Raw genomic sequence first — 15,636 nt, 5'->3', positions numbered from 1 at the left:
TATGTAAATATGTATATACTTATGCTGCACATTTCTCGCATGACTTCTTATTTTCCCCGATAGCTTGTCTAACCAGCTCAGCTTTCATTTTGCCTGACAAGCCAACACAGCATTAAGAGGCTTTTACACTAACAAACTTGCATAAGAAAGAACACATCTTACGCTGCTGGCATACATCACAACCTTCCAAGAAGATGACTTGCCAACCACGCTGTGGCCGTTCACAATTTACGCTTAAATGCGTATCCGCCGTGCACAAGCTGTTGGCGTGGCGAAAAAGCTAGCACACTACGGCGATTGCTGCAACTCTGCCGCAATTTTTATTTTATTTCATCTTAGTTATTGTTATTTTGTATCTTTTATTTTGGCATCCATAAAAAAAAACTGGCATCTTCAACGTAAGCGACTGCATTTTTAACCCTTTTTTCTTTCTTTTTCCGCATATATTTATTTATTTATTTAAGGTTTGCCATATCAAGCACAATGCACACGTGCGCTCGCATCTGTTGCTCGCTTGATGCTTGAGTGGCTGATGCTGCTGTTGATGTACATAAATAGTTGCTGCTCATGCTGACTGTGATGATGCTGATGCCTCTTTACTTCTGGCTGATGTTGCTCATTTCTTTTAAGTGTGGTCGCTTGTGCTTTATTCCCTTTTTTCTGTGTGGCAAATTTATATGCAGCATAAACCGATTTGTGCACAGTAGGCAGCTTCTTATGGTTTGGCCTCGCTGTATAGGGTTTAGCCGGCCACTGATTGCCTTGCACAGCTGCAGGCTTGTCGCAAGCGCTTTTTAATTTTTATTTTCCTGCTTTTAGGAGATTTCTACCTTTCCGTGTTTAGATCATTATGCGTTAAGGCACAGATAGTTTGCTAATTTGCGCACATAAATTGCGATACATGTAGGGATAGAGCTTACAAAGGGATATGGTCAAATGAAAAAAAGTGTTATAAATGTGGGTTATTAAAGCACATAACTACTAGACAATTTAGTTGAAATTTTGCGGTAAAATTGAGTTGTCAAGCAAGTACATATGTATGCAAGTAAATAGATTAATGGAATGCAGAGACACTACCTTAATAACAAAATGTTTCCTTAACTGCACCTAATAATGGTATCAGTAAAAGAAACAAAAACATGTTGATTTTTATTTTCTAAGGAAAAAACAAAGCAAAGTTAGATACCATTGGATCTGAAAATTTCTGTGGAATCTCGAAATGTGCCAAACGAAACATGAAAAGCCACAAAAAAATGATATCTATAAGTGATCCAGAAAATTTCAAAAAGAATTTAAAAAAATCCAAAGCATCGACATGTTTTGGAAAATCGCGTGCAAATCTAAAAAATTCCTGAAGTAAAAGAAATGTATAATTAATATTTTATTTTGTCTATGTTCATAAGTTTTGGACCAAGATATCTTAAAATGTGTGGTGTATCGCGCACAAAGTAAGAAATCGCCGCCGCACAGTGGTTCAAAACTGAAATATAGTGTTCACAATACACTGGAGTTTTCAATTTTCACTTAATTTGATAAATTTTTTTAATTAAAGCTAATAAAATTTGCAAGATACTAGTTGAGCCCAATTTTTGAAATTTTGTTCATTTGTATTAAATTTTTTAGTGCAAATTGCAAAAAAGTAGCAAATTTTAAGAAAGTCGATTCTCCTGTTCCAGTTAATAAATGTTACCAAATAAAAACGAGTTAAAAGAAAATTTTAGCGGGCCCACGAAACAAAAAAAAAATTTCACAAAAAAGGTTTTAAATATTTTATAAAAATTTTCACCAAAATTAAAAAAATAAATAAAAATTTGCGTTTCTAGAAAAATGTTGGGTATGCGGTTTATAGTTAATTAAATTTTAGTATAATAAAGTGCAATGTGCAAGTGGCTAAGAGGTCGCGTTGATTTTTAATAACTTTTTCGCTAACATTTCGAGCGCATCTGCATGCTAAATGGGAAATAAAAGCGTTTGTTATATTATTAAAAATAAACGCAAACTCTTAGCCACTTGCAACTTGCACTTTATTCTACTAAATTTTATGATCTATAAAACTGCATACCCAATATTTTTATAAAAACCGAAAACCAAAAAAAAATAGTTTTGTTGAAAATTATTTATAAAATTTCAATTTTTTTTTAAGTTTTCTCCTTTTGGGAGAACCCTACAATTGTTTTCATTGTGTAACACTCATTAACTGGAACAGTAGAATCGAGTTTCTTCAAAATTGCTACTTTTTTGCACTTTGCACTAAAAAAAAATAATACAACCAAAATTCAAAAATTTTGCTCAACTGGTCTCTTGCAAATTTTTTTAGCCAATTGGCCAATTGTAAATATTTCGACTCATTGCGGGTTTAGCAAAACAGTGGACCTTGAGAGGTATTTTTGAGGGAATTTGACTGTTCCACAACCTTCCTTGCCACAGCTAGAAATCAGCAAAAGCAAAAGAAATGGTAGAGCACCTAATTAGCGGTTTTTCAGTACTAAGGGCCAATTTCACAATGCGTAGTTAACTCGGAATCGGGAGTTAACTACAGATTTTTGTACTGAAAATCTCTAGTTAACTGTCGATTCGGAGTTAACTACGCACTGTGAAATTGGCCCTAAGTATATCAAGTGGGGAGCAGAAATTAGTACATGGCGATTTTAGTTAAATATTTGCAAGGTTTTTAAAGCAACTTTTTTTCCTTATTTTTTCATAAAAATATGGTCCATACTTTAGTCAAAACCGTATAAATCAAACTTTATACAGAGGTTAGAAAAATTTAACAAATTTTCATTAAAATGTTGAGCTTTTTAATGTGATTTTTTAGATTTTTTTTTGAGTATGTAGTTTCATAGCCCATTAAATTTTAGTACAATAAAGTGCAAGTTTTAAGCGGTTGCGTTGATTTTTAATATTTTATTTGCTGGATTAAAAAGCTTAAAATTTTAAGGAAAATTTGCAAAATTTTTGTAAGCTCAGTATAAAATTTAATTTATATGGTTTTGATTAAAGCATAAACCATGTTTTTATAAAAAAATAAAAGCAAAAATTACCACGTACTCATTTCTGCTGCCCACTGTAGAACAAGAATGATTCTTCTAATTAATTTACTTACGTTAGTGCCCAAGGGATTGGACCTGACCGAATAGGAAATTCTGTACTTGCATTTATTAGTTTTCTCTTCCTTGCCAATCATGAATTGTTTTACCGCATTCTTGCATCGTAAACTAAAAATGTCTTAAATATCAAAAATATTCCTAATATTAACAACCATGTTTTCTGTTCCATACTCTGAACCAGTAGTAAGAAATTATTTTAAGTTTTCGGAGTTAGAGGCCGAATGCTAACAGTCTTTGGTGATGGCATCTATTTATACTTTGGCCTCATGAATAATGAAACGATATAGTTGCTTCCCGAACAAGGCTGAAGAATTTTCTTAATTTGTTGCTCCTTCTAAAAAATAGTCACTTGCAATTGTCGCCATTTTAGCCATAGTTTGTACAATTCCTTCAATTTACTAACTGACCGATCGTTAGAGACATTGTTTGCCTTTGCTGTTAAAACATCAGTATCATTTAAAAATTTAATTAGAAATCAGTCACATGCTTAAAAACCAAGAAGTGGCAACAAGCTAGTTACGATACAAAAAAGTACAAACGCTAAATTAAAATTAGAGAAAAAATTATTGGCGACAAACGGCAACAGTAAATCTCAGCGATTGATTGCTTCGACAGTAACGACAAGCTTCAAAAGACACACAAAAAAAAACTCTAAAAACCTATAAAAAAAAGTCCATACTCTTAGGTATATTCTTATACCAGCCGCACAGCTTTTTATGTGCGTTTAATGCGTAGTTTCTCTGCTGTAAACAAGTTATTATGTGGTCGCAGTAAGTTGAGGATAAATCATTTTGTCATTTTGTCACTGCGCGCGAGCAAAATTTCATCAGTAGGATTTGCACGAAGAGTGGTGATTTGTGTTTAATTGTATTTGTTTTTTTTTTTTTTTTTTTGTTTTTCTTGTGCCAGCCGCCAATGTAGACACGGCTCATACTTGCACATGACCAACTGCGACAACTTGTCATTCGCGCATGCTCATAGTAAACTTACATAGAATGAGCATGTGCTGACGACGCAAATAAAAATAAGAACTAACAAGTAACAAAGTGTCAAACAAGCCAAAGGCGAAAATGGACAACGCGCCATTAAAAAGTAACTGCAATCAATAGATGGTCTTTTACGTAGCTACGGCCGCTGTGCGTATTTTATGGGTTGTATGAGCTGACGCCAAATGTGGCAAGGTACCGTAAGCTTTGCTTTGAAATGATATGTAGAAATTTTGAAAGAAAATGTCTTAGAACTTGCACCGATAACACCATTTTGAACAAAAGTAAGGGAAATGTGTTACGGGAGTTGTAGGATCATTTCCTATTAGCTTATTCAAAATCGAGTTTTTGAAGTGAAAATTCCTAATTCTAATTTTAGAGAAAAGGGTATAGATAGAGACACAGGTACTCAGTCTGATAACTGTTTCGAAATTTTTGAGATTTTCAGGATTCTCGGAACTTATCGATATAATAATGGATATTTTTATCGATTTTGCTACAGAAATTTTTATCGATCATTTTTACTGATATTGTTATAGATATTTTTATCAATTTGGTTATAGATTTTCTATCGATATTGTTATCGGAATTGTTATCGATATTTTTATCTATTTTTTAATCTATATTTTTCGATTTTGTTTTCGATATTCTTTATCGATTTTGTTATCGCAATTAATAACGATATTCTTATCGATTTTTTTATCGATATTTTTATCGGTTTGGTTATAGATATCTTTATCAATTTTATTATCGATATTTTATCGAATTCGTTATGAATTTTGTTATCGACATTTTTATCGATTTTGTTATTATTTTTCTATCGATATTGTCATCGAATTTTTTAACTATTTAGTTACCAACATTTTTATCGGTTTTGTTATTGATGATTTTAATGGATGTTACTATCGATAGAGTATAAATATAAAAATTAAATAAAGGAAACCAGAATAACATAAATGCAATTAGAACGAACAAGATAGGGGTAGGGATCTAGAAATGGAGCTCATTGTGTGGCCACTTCAATAGCATTTAGTATGTTTTAATTTTAAGCCGCTCACCGCCGCTCATTGCTTGGTCTCAGCCTTGGGTACAAGAATAAAATATGGAATGGGTTCGGCCGCTTCTTTAAACTTGCACTTTATTATACTAAAATGTGATGATAATGAATGGGCCACAAAAACACACACTCAAAACTTTTGATGAGCGTTTGTTAAAATTTATAAGTAAAGTCAAAATTTACTAAAATGCCTCTTCCCGATATATATTCTCACTACCGCATTTGTCCCAAGGCGTAGGGATGTATACGGGAACTAGAACGGGGATTAACCAGCGAAGCTCTGTTCTGCAATAAATGTGGCCCGCGCAGCAAACAAATAAAAAGCAACAATATTTATCACTTGAAAGCCAATCACTGATAGAGCAGTACTGCATTATATAGGATTACCAGACAGATCTGGAATAGCTAAGGTCCACATAAAACCAGGACTCTCTTGAGAATGAGTAAAGAAAAACCCCATAAAATCACGGCTGCCCTTACAAGTCACTGACTGGGGCATGAGCATTTTTATTTTGTAGTTTGTCTTCTGAAAAAAGTTTGTTCTTTTTCTTTATTTTTACCTCACAACAGAACCCATTACGCAGAAATATGTATACGTGCTGGCGTGGTGAAGCAGCTAAATACATACGTAATCAAGCAAAATACTTAAAAACGAGCAATGTGATTATGGTAATAAATTTTTATTTGAGTCTTAATCTTGCGACAATAAAATTGTACCACGAACTTACACATACATACATATGAAAGTATATATTTATTCATGTACGCATGAAAAGAATTTTACGCAAACTTGTAATTGCGTACATCTACAATAAAGCAATTAAATGTGTCGCAAAATGATCGTAAAAGATATTTAAAATCTGCCGGCGATTGCGTAAATTATTTCTGATGAAAGCAAGATTTTAATAAATACATAATTACCATCCAAATTGTATACTAAATTTTTTCGAATTAATTGTTTACAGTTTTTCTGCGATCCAGAACTTATGGCTAAATGTGCATACTACCACTCCGCAGAACCTGAGTTCGATACCTAGTCCGGTCAACATATAAATTAGAAAAAGCGGACGACCCTAGGCAATTTGGCGCAAATCGCTTAGGCGGTTACAGAGAAGAAGAAGAGGGTCGACCCTCAGCAGGCAATGGAAAACCTCCGAGTGTATTTCTGTCATGAAAAAGCTTTTCATAAGCTCCATTTGTGTAGGCGGCGTAAAATTTTACGTGCCTCTATTTCAGTAATAACATCAAGACGCACACCACAAATTCGAGGAGAAGATCGGCCAAACACTTGGCAAAAGTGTATGTAAGGTTGTGAAAAAATGGCGTGTACGGAAGTCGAACAGCGGTTCTACACAGTGCAAGACGGTCCCAGAAAATATGACGAAGCCTATTGGGCAAGGGCACGTAAAACCACCAATGGTAAGAGATATATCTTTACTCCTTAGAGAATATACTTAAGCTGCGAGATCTAGGCCAAGCCCGGTATTCACAGAGATAATATAGGTCGTACCTTGCATTCATATTTAATCTGCTTGTACATAAAAAAGTTTTTTCAAGAGCATCTGGAAGTTACAAAAGTGCGTTATTTTCCTAAAAGATTAAGTTTGGTCGTGCCTCTGGCAAGCCCATCTGCAATACAGTTCTCTATATGTCCATTTGACAAAGATAGGCGACAGTTCAGTTAAATTTAAAGTGACGGAGCTCAGAGCTTTAATTAAAGCTTGGATGCCACTGAAAATGAACACGCCTCAATTGTATGGGGTTTTTTTTTTTTGAAACCGCCATACAAGTAAAAACCCCAACCTGGAGGAAACTACAGTAACCGGCTGAACAAAATGAGCAGCGACGAGAACGGTGTTGTCAGAAAACTCTTCCTCCCACCTTTGAGCTATAGAATCCTTATCTTTACTCTGAGTAATGTTTCCTTTATGTTTCATATTCTTATCCAGAGTAACGCCTTACATTTCAACTTTGCTTTTGCGACTTAAGCTGTGCTTTGTATTTTCAAATAAAGCACAGAGGTCTCCCTTTGTCTCCCCATAAGACAAAGATCCTTACAGCTGAGGGACTTCTCGATCAACTCGACCTGGTTTTACAGAATTTAAGTCTTTGTATCGTCCATATACTCTTCTTTCTTGTCTTTTAACTCGAAGCGGGAGGTAGACGGTCTTTGTCCCTCAATATAATTACAATATATTTTGGTTAAGACCACAAAATAACTATTTTTTTCAGTCACAAGCCACTATTACCGCGCACTTTTTCATTATGTGAGTGTTACTATGTCGATTTCTTCGCGTGTTCAAAACCAATTGCCATAGTGTAAAATACAAGTTCGTGCCCAAAGTCTTCTGATTTAATATTCTAAGAAAGGTAATTGAAAACTTGGCTTTATGAGTACAATTAAATAATATTTTCTAGTCGTTCCATGTACCGAAGAGCGCGCTATACAAATGGTATAGCCGGTTTTATGTCCGCATTTAAAGATTCTCCACCTCCCGCGTCTGCCTGCTTCATCTTACTACGTACAGTGTGGCGTGCTGTGTGCCATTCTAACGGCGACAACATCATTTGGCGTCTTCAACCATCCTAACAATGAGAGTCTAGCAACAAGTAACGAACAGCGCTAATATTATGAAGCATTAAAACAGCAAAAAGACATAAAAGCAATTGGCAGCAAGTGATAGTGCAGTAACAAAAGCAAAAAAAAAACAAAAAAAAAAGAACATAGAAGCAGCGAGTTTACTTGACAGCATCATAAATATCACCCATTGTCAGCGTCGAGCGCATATGCTGCGCTTAAATGTTGCTGCAATACCAGTAGCCTGCGTAGTAGCCACCACTTCTCGCCTGCCTGTGCACGCCGCCCACTTCCTTGCTTTTCAATAGCTATGCTTTTTAAATGTGTGGATGGCCTTTTTAAGTGCTTGTGCAGCTGGGCAACTGCTCATCAATGCATCTTAATGTTGGCGCGCAGGCGGTTGTATTTATATTTGAACTTGTTTGCATGTATGTATGTGTGTCTGAATGTAGCAACATATGTATGCGTACTGCAATTGTTGCGAACTTGTTAAACAGCCAATATTAAGTGCCTTAGCACGAGCCCCACATAAATTTACCATCGATTCTAACTGTTGGCCTCCTTCGTTGCTACTTGGCAGCATCTAGTGCATTTAGCGTAGATCGGGTCGATTGCTGTGGCATTGACTGCTGCCTTCGCTGACTTTTAGGAGAGCTGTATGCATTGATGCACGCTTGATTACATTGCAAGTTTGCATGTATGTGTGTGTATGCTATTAGTAGCTGGTTCCTGCTTGCACTTCGACTCAACCAGTTGATTGTGAGTAAGCAGCCGCGCGTGCGCACTCATGATGGTCAGATATGTACCTTTTAGGGCCGTTTTCTGAAGTAACCTTAAACTTTACAGCTCACTTTATATTTAAAGGTTGGATTAAAAATAAAGATATGTCTAAAGTTAAGCATTTCCAGTATCGGTTTTTGACGTATGTATGTTTCTCGCTTGTAAATCAATTTAAAACCGATAATAAAATGCTCTAATTTACACACAATCATACATTTTAATGCAACCTTTAAATATAAAGTGAGCTTTAAAGTTACAGGTTACTTGAGAAAACGGCCCTTAGTGTATCACATTGCAAATAATATCGAGTTGGCGGCAACATTGTAGTAATTGAACTTGACTTTAAGCTAGGCGGCTGTCGTGGTTTGCGCTCAACGAAGATTTGCTTAATGAATTGTAGCAGTGAAATAAAATAGCAGTACAGATTTCAAAAAAATATTCCTTTGCTTAGGATATGAGGTATCGAACTGCATCACCATTTTCTGCACGCCTTCATACAACTTTTTTTTAATTTTGCTTCCAGGGGAAATTTTTCAGGTGTGTCGTACCTTATTTGCTAACTTTATCTGGTTAGTTTTTACAGTAAAATTTCTTTGCCTAGGTTGTTCCAAAATGCCTCAGGCCTTAAATTTTGTGAACATACGAAATAACAGAAAATAGGTCCTGAACATTTACAGTTAAAAAGTACGAAAGCATTGGTATGCTAATTTCACAGGCACACAAAAAAAAAATATGTAGTGAACCAGAAGGTGAAAAACAGTATTCCTAGGTTTTTTGGCCTGCTTGAGAGGAGTATGACCATAAAAAGTAATCTCAATGGACCATTTTTCTACTAGCACACCTTAGAGCCACCTCCAGTTATTGAAGTTAAATTTTTCATGCAAAGTTGAGAGGTTTTTTGAATACATAAAATAAATAGGATCCCTATCTAATTCCCTACAACCCCCCTTTATAAAAAATTAATGTTATGTATTTTCATGTTTTTTTGACCTCTGAATCCGAAATTGACAACAAAAATGAATTCGACCCCTGACTCATTCCCTAAAACCATCTTACTGCACCAGATTTTGCGCACTTTAAACCGAATATGGCCGTAAAAAGTAATGTCCACCCCTTCGATTACGCCCTAGTTGGATCAAGGCTCCAACTCCAACTATTCATAGTCCTAGTACAAGGAGTAGGCCCATAGGAAGTATTAAAACGCCTTTTCAGCTAAGTTGAGCGGCAAGCAGAGCTCTTCTACTTCAGAAAAATAAAGCTTAGACTTCATCAGAGCACACCCCTCTAAAATCACCAGGACCAAGACCAAGAAATAAATCGCTGGTCTTATACCTTTACTAATCACTGAGGGCTGGTTCTCGGATATTAACTAAGGATTCAAGTGATTTTCCAACGAACATACATATATGTATCACGGAAAGACCAAAGACCTGGATTCGATCCTTGGACAAGCCGATAAAAGATCAGAAAATCAAAGTTGTCAAGCCGCTTAGGTGAAGCTGAATATTCAAGTCTGTCAAGACCTCATATTATATAGAAGTTGGATAGTTCTAAATCCCAAAGGAAAGGAGCTTCTCTGATAGTTTTCGAAATCAGAAATATCCACTCAAGGTCAAAAGCGAGAGTTTCGGCAGCATAATCGGATGCAGCTATAAATATAAAAAAAATTATAATTTCCACACACAGTTAGAAAGTAGTCAGCGCGGAGCAAAGAAATGAAGAATAAATAAAAGTATGAAAACTCCAGTTTACTTAGAGCCACTGGCGAGAACTAAGAGAAAACCGTGATAAATAAGCAGATACCCTTATTGTTATCCTACATTGCACTGATTTTTTTAGATAATTTTTTTAAATAATCATATTTTTTAAATTTCAAAGCCCCTAAAAAAGTCCTGACGCCGGAGAGAAAAACTAAGTACGCAGTTTCACTATAATTTACCCATAGGTTCGCGAATATATACATTTTTTCTGTGTGTAAAATTTACTGTCGCGCGGCGTTATTTTAGCTTCTAGATAATTGAAATTTCTAAATACTTTCAGTGCCCCTTCCACGTAGAAGTTGTTTATTTACCTCATCATGTTTATGAAATTCAAACTTTTTATAACTTCTGACAAAGTATTTTTCTGCTTGGAGCCAAAGTCATAATGGCTTCTTTGCAAATATTGAATACAATGGCCTACCTCTTTTTGATTCTACTTATTTATATACGTACATACATATGCATATGTTTATGTATGACTCTGCTGGCCACGAGTCGATTCGCTGTCGTAATCGAATGCCTCATCAATTATGCCGCACCAACAGCTGCTGCTGGGCCACAACAGAGAGAAGAAAAAGCGACTTAGGCACTTTGGGTGCAGCTGCCAAGGACCGGTTTGGCGCGTGCCAGTCAAATGCGATAGCAAACAATACTACAATAAACCGCACACTTGTGTCTACAAAAAAACATTTTGCATTAGTATTGCTTCCATAGCTTAAGCTCTTTGTAGTTTTTTTTTATTGTTTTTTCATTATTGTAAATCAAATGAATTAATTAGCTACGCATAGAGCGCGTGCGCGCCAATCCTCAGCCATCAAACAAACATTGCGTTAACTTGCAAGATCATCATTGGCAGCTAATTATTGAACGGCAGCTGAAAGCTACTGTTAAGTACTCGTACTGATACGCGACTATTACGTGATTGTAATGTCGCGAGTACAGTCAGCACCTTAGCTTTTACCGTACATTCACCCAGCTGACAATCTATTGCATGCATGTTGCATTCACAATTCCAACGGTGTTTGCTAATACAAATGCAACGAATTTTTTGCACAATGAAATGGATTTTTTTTTCGTTTTGAATGCCCACTGCGTATACGCAAGGAAATTAAATTACGAATAAGTATGTTTGTGTAGAAGGAAAAAGAAAACATTAAAGTCATCGCGCTGGCTACTGTGCGCTAAATAACTAAATGTTAAGCCATTAAAAATGAATTAGTTGAATATTAAATGAGGCGCTAGAAAATGCTGCCAATAAACTGATTTAAAGTCTTAAAACGGTTATTCGAATTCTAGGAAATTTCAATGACCAATTTGGCTATTAGAGGATAAAATATGAGAATATTTTTTTTTTTTTAATTTTTTTTTTATTGAATCCTCATTTTATTCTAAAACTTTATGGTTGTTGAAATTATTTTTTTGGTACTGAATCCTTCTTTAAATTTGTCATATCTAAAGCCTTGTCAGACTGTTTGAAAACCATTTACTTGATATATCTTAATTTGAGTCATATGATAAATGAATCTGATAAATAATAATTGAATTGCTGTGTCCACACTAGGGTGGTCCACAAACAGTATAGTCGGAATTGTAATGCACTCACCCCCTAGGATATATCGAAAAAAGTATATGTACTCCTATCTTTTTATTTTGAAACTAAAAAAATATTTAGAGGTCGCTCAAAGAGCTCAAAGTTTTCCATATATATTTATATGGGGGAAATAAAACTTTTCGTAGAAATGGTAAAGAATTCTTGAAAATCAATATTTTTCGATCAGAAAACTCTGGTTCCCTTCAGGAGACTATCAGTAATAATACCCAATTGTCTAATTAACCATCTTTTAATACTAGCGATTTTTTATTGGTCCCCCATTGCATTTTTCGGGGTTTTTGTGGGTTTTCGGCGGAGCTATAAATTATAGTTGCAATGAAAAAATGGTTAAATAAACGATTGGGTATTATTGTCTCCTACAGATAAAGAGAGTTTTCCGATCGAAGAATATTGATTTTCAAGAATTCTGTACCATTTCTACGAAAAGTTGTTTTTGCCCCAAATAAAATACATGGAGAACTTTGGGCGCTTTGAGCGACCTCTAAATATTTTTTGATTCCAAAATAAAAAAATAGGGATATAGTTTTTTGGTATAGAACAATCCTAGGGCGTGAATCATAAAAATTCCGACTTTACTTTTTCACATGCATTTTTGGACCACCCTAACCTACACACATAGAAATGTATACACTTCTTTACGTCTACAGTTACTGCAATCTCTGTAATGATTAATTATTCATTGTCTATTGCACATAGAATCAATTATAAATTAATTATCCAGCCGCTGCAACGGTAGTTTGTTGATAGGCAATCAATAGCAATTTAAAGCTATTGCAAAATTACTACTTCACTCAGGCGATTTAGCAGCAAGTACGCTTGCAGCATAACGAATTGCTCGAAATTAGTACTTTCGCTTACTATTCCACCAGAAGGCTGCAGTGGTCGGAAAGACGGTTGAAAATATGCCTATAGCGTAGTATGTGTGTGTGCGTATTATAATGATCACAACTTAAAAGTAGTTAGTTTGAAAACCATTAGACACTTTGATGCTTAGTATGTGAACGGAAGTAAGATGTTAAATAACAAGTGCATTAAGAAATTTTGAAAGGTAATTTTGAGATAAAAAGTACTTCACCAAACAAATGAAGGAATTTCGAAGAAACTCTCACTTTTTCATTTGTACTTACTCAGCACATTTTTTACGGGATACTAAGCGATGGATTCAATTGAAAATACATACCTGTAAAAAATAAAAATAAAATATTAACATTAGTTTCAAAATTTATAAGTAAAATAATTATATACATAGATTTTTTTATGTATTCAGAGAAAATATTTTATTTTAATAATAAATAACTATGTAAATAATATTTAGCAACAAAATCATTTAGTTGGATTTGGTTGTAGTTGGGTGTAAAAGGGAAAAATCGGTAAAGCAACAGCAGCTTACCTGAGACGAATTGAGCTCAGTGGCTTTATTTATGTCATTTTAGAAATTATAAAAAAATGATGTTGGAAAATGGAAAACTGAAAAGGTTTTCATCGGGAATATTATACAAAATTTTTACTAAACGTCGGCAAGTTTTTAGACACAAATCACAAAAAAGTTGAAATTATTATGCCCAAACCCCACATTAAGTAGATTTTCTCGGAATTTTTGTTCAGACTACAAAACATTGATTAGTGCAGTGAAGTTCAAATTTAATAAGACCACAGCGTGACCCGAATGGTTTTCGTCGATATTATTGTATTTTCTAAGAATTCGCATGAACGTGAATCGTCTGCAACCTCGTTTACGCTCCAATAGCTCACAGAGGCTTGTCGAAAAGTTTATGGAGCTAAAACTTGTGTAGACATGGTGTTGTGGAGGCAGCTTCACTTTGTGCTCTCAAAAGTGGCATTTAAGTTGAAGAAAAGGTATGCGTGGCGATTTGCTTATCTAGTGTATTTTCCCAGAATGTGAAAATCTTTCTAGTGGTGGACTTTTCAGGTCCAAGTTTACATCAGCTTGTTCATGCAGAACATCAGCCCTTCCCTAAGAATCGTCGATAGAGCTTTGGTGCAAATAACAGGATCTTATTTTTTATGGATTGGACACTGTACACTTAGCTTCCCATCTTCGGGTATGCTATTGATCAGATCAAATTACCGCCGGCTTTACAGCTAAGTCGGTATTTCGTCAGCTCTAAGGATTTTTAAGTTTTTAAGCCGAATTATTGCTCTCCGCATTTCGTCTTGGTCAGGTATGGGGTCTAGGTTTTTCTACGACAAACCTGCCCTTCTTCGCTAATGAAAAGCGTTGGCACTTAAACAAAATGTTAGGGTTTGGCCGAGCTTCTCCTTCGATTTGCATTGATAACCATTACACCACAGGGGCCGGCCTACAAAATTATTCTTTATACGATGGGACAAGATGTGATACCATCTCAAAATCGAAATGGAAAGCTATTGTGACAACATTTATCTCTTTAGGTACCGTTTTTATCATATGATTACACAGGCCAACAAAAGTGGGAAACAAATTTGGTGCGGCAAATGTTAAAGCTATTTTTGTTCGAATAATTTATTCTGATTACGAAACCTTAAGTATAAAGTTTCCTTCCTACCTAGATCTCGAGATAAACGAGGTCAAAAGCAAAAACTGATTTTGACATAATTTTTGTTTTTTCAATAGCACAATTTTCCATTTTTTTTGTTTTTAATAAATAACTATAAGTGACCAGCAGATCAAGGTGCAGGGTTAATATTTTGAGGGAAAGAAATCGAGAGTTCTAGGTTTATTTTGAGCCTAAGTGGACGATTCTCTCACCTTTTGTTTCCATGCTTGAGCTTCTAAAATATTGCAAAAAGGAATTTTTTGACAGTTTGACCTCGTTTACCTCAAACTCTGGACCTGATGGAAACTTTATACTTAGGGTTTCCTAATCAGCACAAAAAAGTCTACCGTTTACCTCAAACTCTGGACCTGATGGAAACTTTATACTTAGGGTTTCCTAATCAGCACAAAAAAGTCTACCGTTTACCTCAAACTCTGGACCTGATGGAAACTTTATACTTAGGGTTTCCTAATCAGCACAAAAAAGTCTACCGTTTACCTCAAACTCTGGACCTGATGGAAACTTTATACTTAGGGTTTCCTAATCAGCACAAAAAAGTCTACCGTTTACCTCAAACTCTGGACCTGATGGAAACTTTATACTTAGGGTTTCCTAATCAGCACAAAAAAGTCTACCGTTTACCTCAAACTCTGGACCTGATGGAAACTTTATACTTAGGGTTTCCTAATCAGCACAAAAAAGTCTACCGTTTACCTCAAACTCTGGACCTGATGGAAACTTTATACTTAGGGTTTCCTAATCAGCACAAAAAAGTCTACCGTTTACCTCAAACTCTGGACCTGATGGAAACTTTATACTTAGGGTTTCCTAATCAGCACAAAAAAGTCTACCGTTTACCTCAAACTCTGGACCTGATGGAAACTTTATACTTAGGGTTTCCTAATCAGCACAAAAAAGTCTACCAAAACCAGCTTTAGCATTTGCCGCATCAAAATTAGTGTCACGCTGTACTATTTTCTGTTTAAGAATCCGTTAAATGATCCCGACGATGTCAATATTTTATCAGACTTTTGAAGTCTCACACAATTTGCTCAATAAACTCAAATTAAAGTCAATACATAATATTTTCTTTAAATTATGTGAAATTAAATTAATCGCAGACCATGAAACTAGTAAATAGGCAGGACCGCAGATAATAAATAAATGAGTAAGGCACTATTCGAGAAACATTCACTAAAACCAATGAACGCAGTGTTCG

General features: G+C 35.2%; 1 long non-coding RNA gene across 1 annotated transcript; it reads left to right on the top strand.

The window, feature by feature from the left end:
* The first annotated feature begins 1,741 nt into the window (after nt 1-1,741).
* LOC108370323 (uncharacterized) lies at nt 1,742-9,212 on the top strand. The gene is made up of 3 exons (XR_001848619.1): nt 1,742-1,848; nt 6,251-6,253; nt 9,202-9,212. It is a non-coding gene; the product is annotated as an uncharacterized LOC108370323 (long non-coding RNA).
* The last annotated feature ends 6,424 nt before the right edge of the window (nt 9,213-15,636 follow it).

The sequence above is a fragment of the Rhagoletis zephyria genome, unplaced genomic scaffold (assembly GCF_001687245.7).
Source record: "Rhagoletis zephyria isolate East Lansing unplaced genomic scaffold, Rhagoletis_zephyria_1.1 Rzeph_scaffold_04149, whole genome shotgun sequence".
In the NCBI taxonomy this organism is placed as follows: domain Eukaryota; kingdom Metazoa; phylum Arthropoda; class Insecta; order Diptera; family Tephritidae; genus Rhagoletis; species Rhagoletis zephyria.
The sequence above is the reverse complement of the archived record's forward strand: the minus strand, read 5'-3'. Positions and strand labels throughout refer to the sequence as shown.